The 15,036-nt window shown below is 41.7% G+C and overlaps 1 long non-coding RNA gene across 1 annotated transcript in view; it reads left to right on the top strand.

The window, feature by feature from the left end:
• Positions 1 to 516: 516 nt before the first annotated feature.
• Positions 517 to 15,036, top strand: part of LOC120102372 (uncharacterized) — a 50,629-nt gene continuing 36,109 nt past the window's right edge. Inside the window, exons 1-2 of the long non-coding RNA XR_015686128.1 lie at positions 517 to 699; positions 1,086 to 1,399. This is a non-coding gene — a long non-coding RNA (uncharacterized LOC120102372). The remainder of the gene's footprint in view (positions 700 to 1,085; positions 1,400 to 15,036) is intronic.

Here is a 15,036-nt window from a genome sequence, read left to right as displayed (position 1 = left end):
GTGGGCTCAATGCCTTATGTGGAGTGCTTAGGCTGGGTTGCTTTTCGGGCTGACTGATTTGCTCTGTGTGTGGGACATCTGGGACGGGACTCGGGGAAGCAGGCATTGGTAGAGCCCGGAAGAGTAGTAGCTGTGATTGACTGGTGTGGGTTTCAAGCAGATGGGATTTGTTTACATGACCTTCAAGGTCTGCCCAAGTCTGATGTTTTAGGGCGAGTGATCACAGAACCCTCTCTTGGGCTAGTAGGTATATTAAGGCTGAGTGTATGGGTAGAAGTGCTCATCATCGCATTTAATGGCTCAAGAGACACGACAACTCTGCCAGATATGGGTCCTGTGGGCAGAGCTGAGAGCTCTGCAAATTCCCATTCACTTTTTAAGTCCTGCTTCATTATAGCTTGCCAAGTGTGTCACCAAGATGAAGATGAATTATAATGACTACATTTTGGTAATTCACTTACTTCGCCGGAGTCAGTGCGCAATTGTATTACAGCTGAGACCCATCTGGTTCCAATCAGTGGTGAAGGGAGATCCATGTCTGGACAGAGGGCTGGGCCTGAGGCTGTGCAGGGAAGCTGCCCGGAGAGCTGCAGCTGAACAATTACCAGCGGAGAGCGGGGAGTGGGCGTGCAGACCACCAGGTGGGCCTGCTCAGGTCCAAGTCAGCTCACACTCTTCAGCACTCCTACTATGTGCCAGGTACTGGGGTGGAGAGGGGGAGCCGGGCAATGATTTCTGCTCTTCTGCAATTGCAGAATACTTAAGCTGAGAGTGGGGTGGGACGGGGCAGGCAGCCATCAAGTAATTGATATGATTCACAAATTATACAGCAGGCCTGAAAGTGATACAAACCATGGCAAAGGAAGAACAGAGCAGACGAGAACGGTGTAGGGTTCTTGTGTGGGATTTGGGTGCAATGGAGGATGGTTGGTAGGGAGCCAGCATGACAAGACTGGTCAGGACAGTCATTGCTTTTCAGACCTCATCTAGCCAGTAAGTTATTTGCTCAGTATGATTTTGGCCTTAAGTGTGTTTTCACAACCTAGTTTATTAAGGGTTCTTAAACATTTCACCCTCTCTTCTAGCCCACCAACCAGAAGTAGGGGAGAAAGAAGGTTAAAAGAAAAGGGGTTTGTGGCCCTGTTTAGAACTAGTTCTTTGAGGGGTGATTCCACTCCTCAGTGGAAGCAGCCAGAATCAGCTGGAATACCATGAGAAGTTCTTTGGTGCATTTCTTTCTTCAAAGAGAAGACCAGTAAAGACCAGTGAAGCATTGCCTGGTCAGCAAAGATCAGCAAAGACCAGTGAATACCAGTGAATACCAGCGAAGACCAGCAAAGACCAGCAAAGACCAGCGAAGACCAGCAAAGACCAGCGAAGGCCAGTGAAGCACAGCAGTGTAAGAGTGTCTTTCATGGTCTGTGCGTTCTACTTATGTTCTTTCTAAACATCACACGTTCTCTCAAGTGTCTGTTTTCAGCAAAACATCGATGCCCTCTCACAAGACAGCTTCTAGAAAAACATCACGTGACACAACTGAGTTTTTAGAGAAACCAGAAACTTCCACTTCAGGTCCTGTTATCCATGGGTTCAGCATTTGTGCATTCAATCAAATTCTGGTCAAAATTAATTAAAAAAATACTGCATCTTTACTATGCAAAACAGAGATAGACTTTCTTCCTTATTGTTATTCTCTTAATAAATTACAGTATAGTAAAACATATATAATATCTGCATTGTATTAAGCACTATAAGTCATCTAGAGATGAGTTAGAGTATGTAGGAATGTGTGCAGGCTATATAGTTTGTATACATACAGTGCCTTATTTTATATGAGATTTCCTTTCAGTGTGTTATTCGGTTTTCCATCACTGTAACAAAATACCTGAGTTAAGAAACTTAGGAAGAAAGGTTTATTTTGGCTCATGGATTCAGAAGTTTCAACTTCATTCTATAATGGGTTGCTTTAATCCTGTGGCAAGCAGCATATGATGGTAGTAGCATATAGAAGAAGAAAACTGTTCACCTCATGGCAAATGGGGAGAGAGGGGGGGGGGTTCATAGTCTTCAGCGTTTGGTCTCTATAAGGGGGTCCTGGAATTAGTTACCCATGAATACCAAGGCACAGCTGTAATTGCTGAGCTGACAAGATCAAGTGCATCTGAATATATCTACCTGATGCCCAAATCTTGGTGCTGTAATTCTCTGTTCTCCAGATTCTGCTTCCCAGCCCCAGGCTCTCCTTCTGGTTATGGTTTTTGCTATAGCTTCCTCTGGGGTACACATGCTTTCCCAACCCCTTCCCTTTATTCTGGCCCATGGAGAACTAGATGCTATTGATCTATTGCTATTCTGAGACAGTGTTGGTGTGTAGGTTAGTTTTTGTCAACTTGACACAAGATGGAGTAATTTGGGAAGAAAGAAGCACAATTGAGAGAATGCCACCACCAGAATATGACTTATAGGCAAGCCTGGAGGTACTTATTGATAATTGCATTTCTGTCATGATTGTCATTACTGCCACGACCATTATCACCTCCTCCTCTTCCTCCTCCACCACTTACTCCTCTTTCTCATCACTCTCCTCCTTCCTCCTCCCTTCACCTTCTTCTTCACCTTCCTCTCCTCCTGCTCCTCTTCCTCCTCCTCCTGTTCCTCCTCCTCCTCCTTCTTCTTCTCCTTCTCCTCCTCCTCCTCCTCCTCCTCCTCTTCCTCTTTTTCTTCATTATCATCTTTCTCATCTGTCATTTGCAAGTCTGAGCTCACAGCCACACCAGCCATCTGTGGGCTGGGTGGATGAGCACACCCTCACCTGGTCTGATGGATCGGGTTGGGCTATGTTTGCTACAGGAAGACCACTAGGTGCAGGGCTTTGTTTAACCCAACTTTCTCTCTTTAGAAAGAGAATTTTCATCAGATGAATCATTCTTAACATGCTCGCTTGAGCCAGAGACTTTTGGCTCCCGGGCTGTTTACTGCAGCACTGACTTTGTCCCATAAGTGTTCTTAGGAAATGACAAGGGTCAGAATTGTTTTTGTTTCTGCTTTAAAAAGCTAGAGACTTGGAAAGAAGCCAGGGTTGGGTAGAAGGGTGTTCCTACCCATGGGGTTGCTCAGTATCACACAGATCAACACCTCCTAGAGAAGCAACTTGCCTTTGTCGTGGAGGCCTGGCTGCCTATGTATCAGATAAGATACTCTTGGATTGTCTGAGAAGCCCTTGTTGCTGTCCAACAGGGTCAAACTGCTTATTTCCATTCGCAGGTGTGATGTAGCCAGTATGTAGGGAGGCCTGGTCTCATCTCTGAAAGTCTGGCTCATTCTGATACAGCCCAGCGTCACCCTCAGGCTCCTGACGTGTACTTATGAACACAGTGTGCCTGGATGGACTGGTGTATGTGTGCAGTGTTTGACTTGTAAATCTCTAAGATGAATAACTAAGGTAATAGCATCAGTGCTCTACCTGCAACTCGATTCAGAGCCTGCAGAGCCAGAGAGGACCGTAGATCTCATGCCTTTCCTCAGCATTTGTGTATGATTGTGATGAAAGTGGAACAGGTACAAACTGGTTCATGACGCTCCTTACTATGTCCACCCTTGAGGGTCAGCTTTGACCTTGTCCTTCCATTCTTGCACTGATGACCGGATGCCTATGCCACACTGTTGTTTGTTCAAGGGTCCAACTGGTACACAGATGACATTTGTATGTTGATGTCAGATTGACTCATGTGGCTAGAGCTGTGTCTTGATTATGTGTGGTATTTGCATAGCAACTGTGTCATCTTCCCCTCAGCTGGCTTCCTTACCTCACCTCCCATCGGATTTTGGGGCAGGAAGTGCTCTCAAGAGAACATGGTGGACCCAGAGAGGCAGAGGAGTGTTACAAATGGGGTCAGAGTTTGAATGCTGCAGTGCTGTGTAGAGTCTGGTGCTGCCCTTGCAGATTGTGTGGTGTAGCATGACTTCAAGTGTTTCATTCCTATCCATGTTTTGCTTTGTTTCTGACTTCGGATAGGACTTCTTTGTCCCCTACTCCCCTTTCTTAGACACAGTCTCCAGGATATCACAGGTCATACACAGAAGGACACCCTGAAGCAGCTCTATGGAGTTATGGCAGCCTAGAGACCTCTTTGGTTGTTCATAAGTCCTTGTAAGTAGCCCCTGCTTAAAAGTATCCACTCAAAGGGACCAGGGAGCCCCAGGGAAGAAGAAAACTCGACAACGCTTCCAGGCATGGGGTCCCAAGGGCTAAGAGACCTAATGCTGTGATGGTGGCAGAGTGAAATAAAGTAAAACATGCCATGAGATGTGGTCCTATTCTAGTCACAAATGGCTTGTCTAGAGAAATGGATTACATTCACTGTGTTGAGAGGTAGGAAAAGCTCAATGTCTTAGCATGCTGAGTAACCACTGAAGTTCATCGTTTCTTTTCCTCCACTCTCCTAGCTAAGCTAGAGCTTCCCACATGAAGCATACTAAGATGAATACATTCTGATGACCTAATGTCCCCTGTGGGACCACTGTTAGAACTACTGGGTGATATCCTTGAGCTCTGTTGAGAGCAGCTCTCAGTGGTTCTCATCAGAAGAGCAAGGTGACAGATATGCTGATTAGCTCCATAGATTTCCTTCTGACACCTCTTCCAGGACCCTGGCTGTGGTGGGCTCCCGAGTGTGACTGACACGGATGTTGAAGCGTCTTCTATGATAAAAGTGTGGAGATGGTGGGTGACAGCCATGCGCAGGACACCAAAGTCTCTGGGGGACTGAATCGGATAATTGAAGAGCAACTGTCTTATGAAGTGGGTGACAGTGTAGTCCTGCTAGTGGCAGTAGCAAAGAGAGAAATGTCAAAGCAGGGTGCATTCTAGAGCCCGTTCCAGAGGGCTCAGCCCCCACTGGGAAATATTCTTCAATCCTGAGAGCAACAGCTGAGGATCGGGACCACAGCTTCAGATAAAGAGGGCCTATTAGTTTGCCCTGTGCATGCAGGAATGCAATTTTAAGATGCTTGAGAGAGGAAGAGAGAGAGGGTAAAGAGGGAGGGAGGGAGGGACAGAAGTCACAGCCAACAGGGGCACAGGGTTGTGCTAAGAAAAGCTTTTTCTTGACACTGGACATGACAAAAACCTTTTCAGAAGGCCCTGACTCAGTAGCTGGGCAGTGCCAAGACCCTTTCTGTGTGGTTTACATTAGGAACCCAGAGCAGGTGTTGTGGGCCAGCATTGTATAACCTGGCCTTCAATGTACCTTTAGTTAGAGGGGAACTCTGAGTCAGAAATACTGTACTATGCAAGGCAGAAATCTGGTCTGAGCCATATACTGGAGTGGAATGCATGGAGATATGCTCAGACATGATATGATATGAATGATATATATAAAATCATCAAGTATATAATAATTATATAGCATATAGCATAATCTATATTGCCCTGTCCTTTTTCTCCCTGTGTTTTACTATATTTTTAACTTTTTAGAGGCTTTCCCAAAGAACACAGTTGGTCTTGGAGTTGGTGATCTTGCCTTATTCCCTTGAGAGCTGGGATTGTTTTAGGCTTCCTGACTGCATTTCTTTACCCTTTCTCTCTTCATTCTTCCTTTACTGGAGGTGTTAATCCCCTCCTTTGTCTGTCTTGTCCCTTCCTCTTCCTTCTTCTCTGTTTCCCCAGCATTAGTTGTAAGCCTTGGTTGCTCATTTTATTTCTACTCTTACCCTTTGAAGCCTGTCACTACATTTAGCCTCTCCACATACATTGTGTTGTCTTTACCCCTTACTCTTCCAAATAAGGTGACTGGAGTTTAAGGGGCGATTGTTTTTAATTAGTTATTGCTGTACTTTCAACTCTAAGTTGTCGCTGCTTCTGCAATGACTGCTCTATTCTCAGAATAGAGCTACAGGTTGAGCACAATTCCACTACAAACCTGTACACTTGTACACTGCAAATACCTCCTAAAAGAATAGAGGTGTCAACAAAACATAAATCAGCCAGTGACCTCGTTTCAGGTGTATATACCCTAGTGCAGAAGCACAGACATTGTACAATCACCAGTAATTGAAGAGGCTGCATGCAGAGTGGGAGAAAAATTTTGTTACCTATGTATCTGAAAAATGATTAATATGTAGGATAGACCGCTGCTGCTGCCACCACCAGCAGCAGCAGCAGCAGCAGCAGCAGCAGCAGCAGCAGCAGCAGCAGCAGCAGCAGCAATGACATGCCCAGAATATTACAGAAAAAAAATCAAATCAAAACAACAACTCAACTAATACAAGAGCCATGGATCTGAAATCAGAACTCTAAAATGAAGAAATACAAATGACTAATAAACATTAAAAAAACATGTTCAATCTGATTGGTCATCATGAAGATGCAAATAAAAGTATTGTGAGATTCTATTGGTCCTCGGTCAGAATGGCTACTATCAAGAAAACATGACTGATGTAGAAATCAATGTGACTTCTCAGAAAAGTAAAAATAGTATTTCCCTGTGACTCAGTTATATCCTTTCTGCTCATACACAGAGGAGAGAGACCTGCAGACCCATATCCACTGTGGCTCCATTCACAGTAGCTAGGAAATATTAATCATCATATGTTTATCGACTGGTGGATGGTTAGTGAATTGTGGAACATATACACGATGAAAACTGATGGAACTGGAAAATATTATACTGTACTAACCAAGTTTCAGGCATACAAATGCATGTGCTCTGTCATAAGTAGATCCTAGCTTTGAATGTCAGATTTCTCTGCTTATGCTGGAGCAACTGTTATAAAGGTCAGGGAGCAAGAATGAGCCTCAAGGTGGGGAAGGAAGGTCTCTGTGGTTAGATAGAAAACACATGTAATATGGAGGTGGAGGGAGGAAATACTAAGGAGGAAAGGTTTAAATGGGGATGGGGGAGAGGAAAATGTTTGAGGTTGTGGGGATGTCAATCAAAAAGAATATATGAAAAAAGCCACATTTTTTAAAAACAAAAATCCTAGTGCCAAATCTAGAGTACTTCCCTGCGGGCTGTTGACATTGCTCTTTGTTGCCCACCGGAACTATTTCTGTGAGTAACTTGTATTAGTTACTGTTACACTGCTGTGAAGAGACACCATGACCAGGGCAACTCTCATTTTTTTTTAAAGCATTTAATTGGGGACTGGCTTATAGTTTCAGAGATTTAGTCCATTTTCACCATGGGGATCATGGTGGCAGGCATGGCGCTGGAGCAGTATTTGAGAGCTTTACATCCTGATCCACAGCTAGGCAGGCAGAGAAAGACACTGGGCCTGGCTTGGGCTTTTGAAATCTCAATACTCACTTCCCAGTGACACACTTCCTCTAACAAAGCCATACCTACTCCAAAAGGCCACACCTCCTAATCCTTCTAATCCTTTCAAACAGTTCCATTCCCTGGTGACTAAGCATTCAAATATATGAACCTACAGGGACCATTTTCATTCAAACTACCACAACACCGTACACATTGATTCAGACATGAAACTGGGACTGAGCTGGAGACTTCCTACCAGCTGGCTAGCATTCATAGCGTAAGGTATTTGAAAGTTGCTGGGGAAGAAAGGACATTAATAGCCCCACTTCTTTGTGTCCCATTGTATATTACAATACCCATCTGCAAAGGAAGATACATTTACTGGTGCAATACTGCATGATTATTTGGGGGCTAAATAAGAGCTTTCTAATTGGATTTGAAGTCTGCGTGGGAGGGAATATATGCCTGTTACTGTAGAACTGGTCTATGGTTTGGGGTTGTCAAAATGCCTTGTACACAGAGACTGCTGCTACTCTCACTCTGGGCTAGAGGCGCCTCTTTTCACCGTGGGAAGTGGTTAATGCAGTGATATCATTGATTATTGCTGAGAATGAGTGACCGTTAACAGGGCATGTATATAACTTCCTCCAAAGGCTAGTGGACACGATGGAAGATGAGTAATAAAGATTGAAAGAACCAGATAATGGGGAAGGGTTCTAGGAAAAGCTGCCTCCTGCATCTGACAGCCATTAGAATCATGAACACACAGCAGCTATGGCTACCCGCAAGGGGTCTGCACAAAATGACGGCATGAGAGTAGGAGTGGAGATTAGGTGAGATGAAGATCAGCAAGAGTGGGAGACAAGAGACAAGATGCGCTAATACATGGCACGCGATTGTATGAATATGAGATTGTCCAGTTGCATATGGACAAAAAGAGACTCTTAAAACATGGCGGGGCTGTATTTTAACTGGGTCTGTAAGCTAGCCCAGTCTCTAAAGACATCAAAATGCAGATTTCTCCAGACTGAAACTATACCTTCCACATAACTAGTCTATTCCACATTTTGTACTTTGATCCAAAGACTTCAGGTCAGCATATCCTAGAGATACCCGCACATTGATGTTTATTAAAGTGTTATTCAAAGCATCTAAGCTATGGAACCAATATCAGTATCTGACAAGAGGAGATAAAGAAAATGTAATTTATATACAGCTTAGTTACTTTCCCATTGCTGTGATAAAAATATCACAACCAAGGCTCCTTAGAGCAGGAAGGGGTTGCTTTGCCTATGATTCCAGAGGGAACTGCCTGTCAACAGTGGGAGAGCTGGCAGGCATGGCAACTGGAGGGCAAGCTGGGGACTCACATCTGCAAATGTGAGGCAGAGAAATCAACTGGCAAAGGGAGTCTTTGACACCTCGAAGTCTGTCCCCAGGGATATACTTCTTCCAGTAAAGGCCACTTGTCCTAAACCTGTCATGAAATGGGACCAAGTATTCAAATGCCTTGAGTACGAGCACATCTCATTCACTTTATCTCTTTAGCTATAAAGACGAATCATTACGTCATTTGTAAAAAATGGAGAAATTGGTGATGATCATATTAAGCAAATTAAGTCAGTCTCAGAAAGACAAGCCACACATGTTTTCTCTTATTTGTGAGTTCTATGTATTACAATTCATTATATGAAAGGAGAGGGAAATTATCTGTGAAACAAGAAGGACTAATCAGGGAAAGAGAGAGAGAGGAAGTGGAGACTGGAAGGGCTTTGGGGAAAATATGTTCCAAGTACATTGTATTCTTATATAAAAGTGGCCTTATGTAGTAGCTCCATATAATAAAACATAATATTTTTATATGTAATTTAGATATAACTATATATAATTTATATTTATAGGTAATTAAACATATAATAAAATAATAAATCAAATAGAAGAATAATGAGCACATAAATAAAAGAATTTTAAGTAAATGCATAGATAATATATTCAATATAATCATAAATAGAATCACAAAAGGAATGTCTCAAATCTAGTGGAAGACTTTGTACCAGTTGACTCTTGTCAAATTCACAGAATCCTAGACATACCTGGGTTGAGAATTTCTTACTTGAGAAAATGCCAATACATAGGTCTTCCATTTAAAAAAAATCACAAAGAAACACCAGAATTAGATGATATTATAGAACAAATCAAGTTAACATGTATCTGCAGAATATTCCACCCATCACTGTAGGATACACATTTTTCTTAGCAGCCGTAATACTCTGAAATAGAGTAAGGATGTTTTAAAATGTCTGGAGCTTAAAAAGTTAATATATAGCAAATCAGAACCTCTGGTATGCAATTTAATAGCAGGGTTCTAGCTCTAAGTGGCTACATTAAAAAAACTAAAGAGATCTTAAACAAATACCCTATTAATATGCTTCAAGTCTTAAAAAAACATAAACAAGCCAAACTCCAAGCCAGTTGATGGAAAGAAATAATAAAGTCAACAAAAATTAATTAAATTCAAACAATAATAACAAATAAAATAAGGGCAAGCTGGATTTTTTGAAAAGATAAGGAAGACTGAAAAATTGAACTAAACCAGCAAAAATAAAGGCAGAAATTAACACAATTAGAGATAAAAAGGAGATATTTTACAATACATATTAACGAAAGACAAAGGGTTTTTTTTTTTTTTTCACTCACTGTTTCTCATTCATGGGTTGGAAAATAAGTATGGAGAAGATCAAATATATACATGATTTTTATCACAGTTTTATTCTTCCAGTTCAAGCAAAATGGAAAGGTGGCTATTGGTTTTTTTTTTTTTTTTTTTTTTATTAACTTGAGTATTTCTTATATACATTTCAAGTGTTACTCCATTTCCCGGTTTCCGGACAAACATCACCCTCCCCCCTCCCCTTCCTTATGGGTGTTCCCCTCCCAAACCTCCCCCCATTGCCACCCTCCCCGCATAGTCTAGTTCACTGGGGGTTCAGTCTTAGCAGGACCCAGGGCTTCCCCTTCCACTGGTGCTCTTACTAGGATATTCATTGCTACCTATGGGGACAGAGTCCAGGGTCAGTCCATGTATAGTCTTTAGGTAGTGGCTTAGTCCCTGGAAGCTCTGGTTGCTTGACATTGTTGTACTTTTGGGGTCTCGAGCACCTTCAAGCTCTTCCAGTTCTTTCTCTGATTCCTTCAACGGGGGACCTATTCTCAGTTCAGTGGTTTGCTGCTGGCATTCGCCTCTGTATTTGCTGTATTCTGGCTGTGTCTCTCAGGAGCGATCTACATCCGGCTCCTGTCGGTCTGCACTTCTTTGCTTCATCCATCTTGTCTAATTGGGTGGCTGTATATGTATGGGCCACCTGTGGGGCAGGCTCTGAATGGGTGTTCCTTCAGTCTCTGTTTTAATCTTTGCCTCTCCCTTCCCTGCCAAGGGTATTCTTTTTCCTCATTTAAAGAAGGAGTGAAGCATTCACATTTTGATCATCCGTCTTGAGATTCCTTTGTTCTAGGGATCTAGGGTAATTCAAGCATTTGGGCTAATAGCCACTTATCAATGAGTGCATACCATGTATGTCTTTCTGTGAGTGGGTTAGCTCACTCAGGATGATATTTTCCAGTTCCAACCATTTGCCTACGAATTTCATAAACTCGTTGTTTTTGATAGCTGAGTAATATTCCATTGTGTAGATGTACCACATTTTCTGTATCCATTCCTCTGTTGAAGGGCATCTGGGTTCTTTCCAGTTTCTGGCTATTATAAATAAGGCTGCGATGAACAAAGTGGAGCACGTGTCTCTTTTATATGTTGAGGCATCTTTTGGGTATATGCCCAAGAGAGGTATGGCTGGATCCTCAGGCAGTTCAATGTCCAATTTTCTGAGGAACCTCCAGACTGATTTCCAGAATGGTTTTACCAGTCTGCAATCCCACCAACAATGGAGGAGTGTTCCTCTTTCTCCACATCCTCGCCAGCATCTGCTGTCACCTGAGTTTTTGATCTTAGCCATTCTCACTGGTGTGAGGTGAAATCTCAGGGTTGTTTTGATTTGCATTTCCCTTATGACTAAAGATGTTGAACATTTCTTTAGGTGTTTCTCAGCCATTCGGCATTCCTCAGCTGTGAATTCTTTGTTTAGCTCTGAACCCCATTTTTTAATAGGGTTATTTGTTTCCCTGCGGTCTAACTTCTTGAGTTCTTTGTATATTTTGGATATAAGGCCTCTATCTGTTATAGGATTGGTAAAGATCTTTTTTCAATCTGTTGGTTGCCGTTTTGTCCTAACCACCGTGTCCTTTGCCTTACAGAAGCTTTGCAGTTTTATGAGATCCCATTTGTCGATTCTTGATCTTAGAGCATAAGCCATTGGTGTTTTGTTCAGGAAATTTTTTCCAGTGCCCATGTGTTCCAGATGCTTCCCTAGTTTTTCTTCTATTAGTTTGAGTGTGTCTGGTTTGATGTGGAGGTCCTTGATCCACTTGGACTTAAGCTTTGTACAGGGTGATAAGCATGGATCGATATGCATTCTTCTACATGTTGCCCTCCAGTTGAACCAGCACCATTTGCTGAAAATGCTATCTTTTTTCCATTGGATGGTTTTGGCTCCTTTGTCAAAAATCAAGTGACCATAGGTGTGTGGGTTCATTTCTGGGTCTTCAATTCTATTCCATTGGTCTATCTGTCTGTCTCTGTACCAATACCATGCAGTTTTTATCACTATTGCTCTGTAATACTGCTTGAGTTCAGGGATAGTGATTCCCCCTGAAGTCCTCTTATTGTTGAGGATAGCTTTAGCTATCCTGGGTTTTTTGTTATTCCAGATGAATTTGCAAATTGTTCTGTCTAACTCTTTGAAGAATTGGATTGGTATTTTGATGGGGATTGCATTGAATCTGTAGATTGCTTTTGGTAAAATGGCCATTTTTACTATATTAATCCTGCCAATCCATGAGCATGGGAGATCTTTCCATCTTCTGAGGTCTTCTTCAATTTCTTTCCTCAGTGTCTTGAAGTTCTTATTGTACAGATCTTTTACTTGCTTGGTTAAAGTCACACCGAGGTACTTTATATTATTTGGGTCTATTATGAAGGGTGTCGTTTCCCTAATTTCTTTCTCGGCTTGTTTCTCTTTTGTATAGAGGAAGGCAACTGATTTATTTGAGTTAATTTTATACCCAGCCACTTTGCTGAAGTTGTTTATCAGCTTTAGTAGTTCTCTGGTGGAACTTTTGGGATCACTTAAATATACTATCATGTCGTCTGCAAATAGTGATATTTTGACCTCTTCTTTTCCGATCTGTATCCCCTTGATCTCCTTTTGTTGTCTGATTGCTCTGGCTAGAACTTCAAGAACTATATTGAATAAGTAGGGAGAGAGTGGGCAGCCTTGTCTAGTCCCTGATTTTAGTGGGATTGCTTCAAGTTTCTCTCCATTTAGTTTAATGTTAGCAACTGGTTTGCTGTATATGGCTTTTACTATGTTTAGGTATGGGCCTTGAATACCTATTCTTTCCAGGACTTTTATCATGAAGGGGTGTTGAATTTTGTCAAATGCTTTCTCAGCATCTAATGAAATGATCATGTGGTTCTGTTCTTTCAGTTTGTTTATATGATGGATCACGTTGATGGTTTTCCTTATATTAAACCATCCCTGCATGCCTGGGATGAAGCCTACTTGATCATGGTGGATGATTGTTTTGATGTGCTCTTGAATTCGGTTTGCCAGAATTTTATTGAGTATTTTTGCGTCGATATTCATAAGGGAAATTGGTCTGAAGTTCTCTTTCTTTGTTGGGTCTTTGTGTGGTTTAGGTATAAGAGTAATTGTGGCTTCGTAGAAGGAATTCGGTAGGGCTCCATCTGTTTCAATTTTGTGGAATAGTTTGGATAATATTGGTATAAGGTCTTCTATGAAGGTTTGATAGAATTCTGCACTAAACCCGTCTGGACCTGGGCTCTTTTTGGTTGGGAGACCTTTAATGACTGCTTCTATTTCCTTAGGAGTTATGGGGTTGTTTAACTGGTTTATCTGTTCCTGATTTAACTTCGAGGACAAAGGGTTATTAAGGCATACATTGGAAATATATATCCAACAAACTGGGAAACTTACTAGAAAAGGATGGATTGCTAGATACACAGATGCTGACCAAAATTAAACTGGGAGCATGCAAACAACTTGGATATGTAATTGACGAGGCTGAAACGGTAGTGACGCCTCTGTATCACAGACAGCCTACGCCAGATGGAGTCACTGTGGAACTATACCAGACCTTAGAAAGAACGAACATGAACTCAAAAATCCTCAACAAAACACTTGCAAGCTGAACTCAGCAGCTCATCCAAAGACCTTTGGCCATCACCTGGTCTTCATGCCAGGGAGCAAAAATGATTTAGCATCTACAAATCAACAGAAGCAGTACCTCACGATAGTAGACTCATATGATCACCTCAGGAATGCAGAAAGAGCCTTTGACAAAGTCCAATATATCTTGGTGATAAAAGCACGAGAGACAGTAGGATAGAAGGATCATATTTCAACTCAGTAAAGGCCATGCATGATAATTTACAGTTAACATCATACCAAATGAAGAAAAACTCAGAGCATTTCCACGTAAAGTGGTATTTACACGAGGGCATCCATTTTGTCTGCTCTTAATCAATACAGTCCCATTGGGATAAAACAAGGGAAAAATTGATATGAGGAAGAAAGGAAGAGATCGCAGTACTTTTATCTGCAGAACACTTGTCGCTATCTAGGGAGGAGACTCTAAAGACACTACCAGAACGATCCTAGATCTGATCATACTAAATCAACATAAAAACCAGTAGCTTTTCTATGTGCCAAAGATGAACGTGTTAGGAAAGAAGTCAGGTAAACAAGCTTATTTGTAAGCTTTAAAAACCATAAAATACACAGGATAAATTCAACAAAAGAACCGAAAACCTATACAGTAAAAAATTTTAAATAGATGAAATCTAAATGGATAAAGGAAACAGAAGAAAGACAGTAGAAGGTGGAAAGTCTGCTCACCTTCATGGATTGGAAAAATTAATGCAGTGGAAACAGATACATAACTGATCTACCGATTCAATGTAATGTCCCCAACATTCTGATGTCATTTTTCACAGGACAAACAGTAGTAAAATTCATATGGAACCATTAAAACCCCTTGGGTACTGAACAATGCTGGAAGTTATCATAAAACTTGGTTTCAAGTTATACTACAAAGTCTAATCACAACAAAAGCACAGTATTGGCACAACATAGACATGGGGATCAATAAGGGATCCGGGGTGAAATCCACAGAGTGCAGCCACTTAATATTCGAAAAACATGTCAAAAATGAATATTGGAAAAAGACAAACTTCTAAAAAATAATATTGGGAAATCTTGAAATCCCCATGAGTAGGAATAAAATCTAAGGGCTGGTGAGATTGCTCATTGGGTAGAGGTGTTTGAATGCGACTGGACACAAGCCTAATGGCCTGAATCTGGTCCTTGGATCCCACAGGGAGCAAGTGAGAATCTTCTCTTGAGAAGAGATGTGACCTCCACATATTTGCTATAGCATTTGTGCACTGACCCCCCCATTCATGTGCATGCATGCATTAGTACATGTGTGTGCATGATTGTGTATACACACACAGTCAATCAATAAAAAAAAATCAAAATCAATCGAAATGGGCCCAAGTTTTTCATAGACATTGATATGAGTCTTGTTTAATCTTCTTGAGGAAAACAGAGAAAACAATTAACTCTACAGGGAGAGGTGAGGA

Source organism: Rattus norvegicus, chromosome 4, assembly GCF_021556685.1.
Source record: "Rattus norvegicus strain SHRSP/BbbUtx chromosome 4, alternate assembly SHRSP_T2T, whole genome shotgun sequence".
Classification (NCBI taxonomy): domain Eukaryota; kingdom Metazoa; phylum Chordata; class Mammalia; order Rodentia; family Muridae; genus Rattus; species Rattus norvegicus.
Note: the sequence above shows the minus strand (reverse complement) of the source record. Positions and strands in the feature narration are given on the sequence as shown.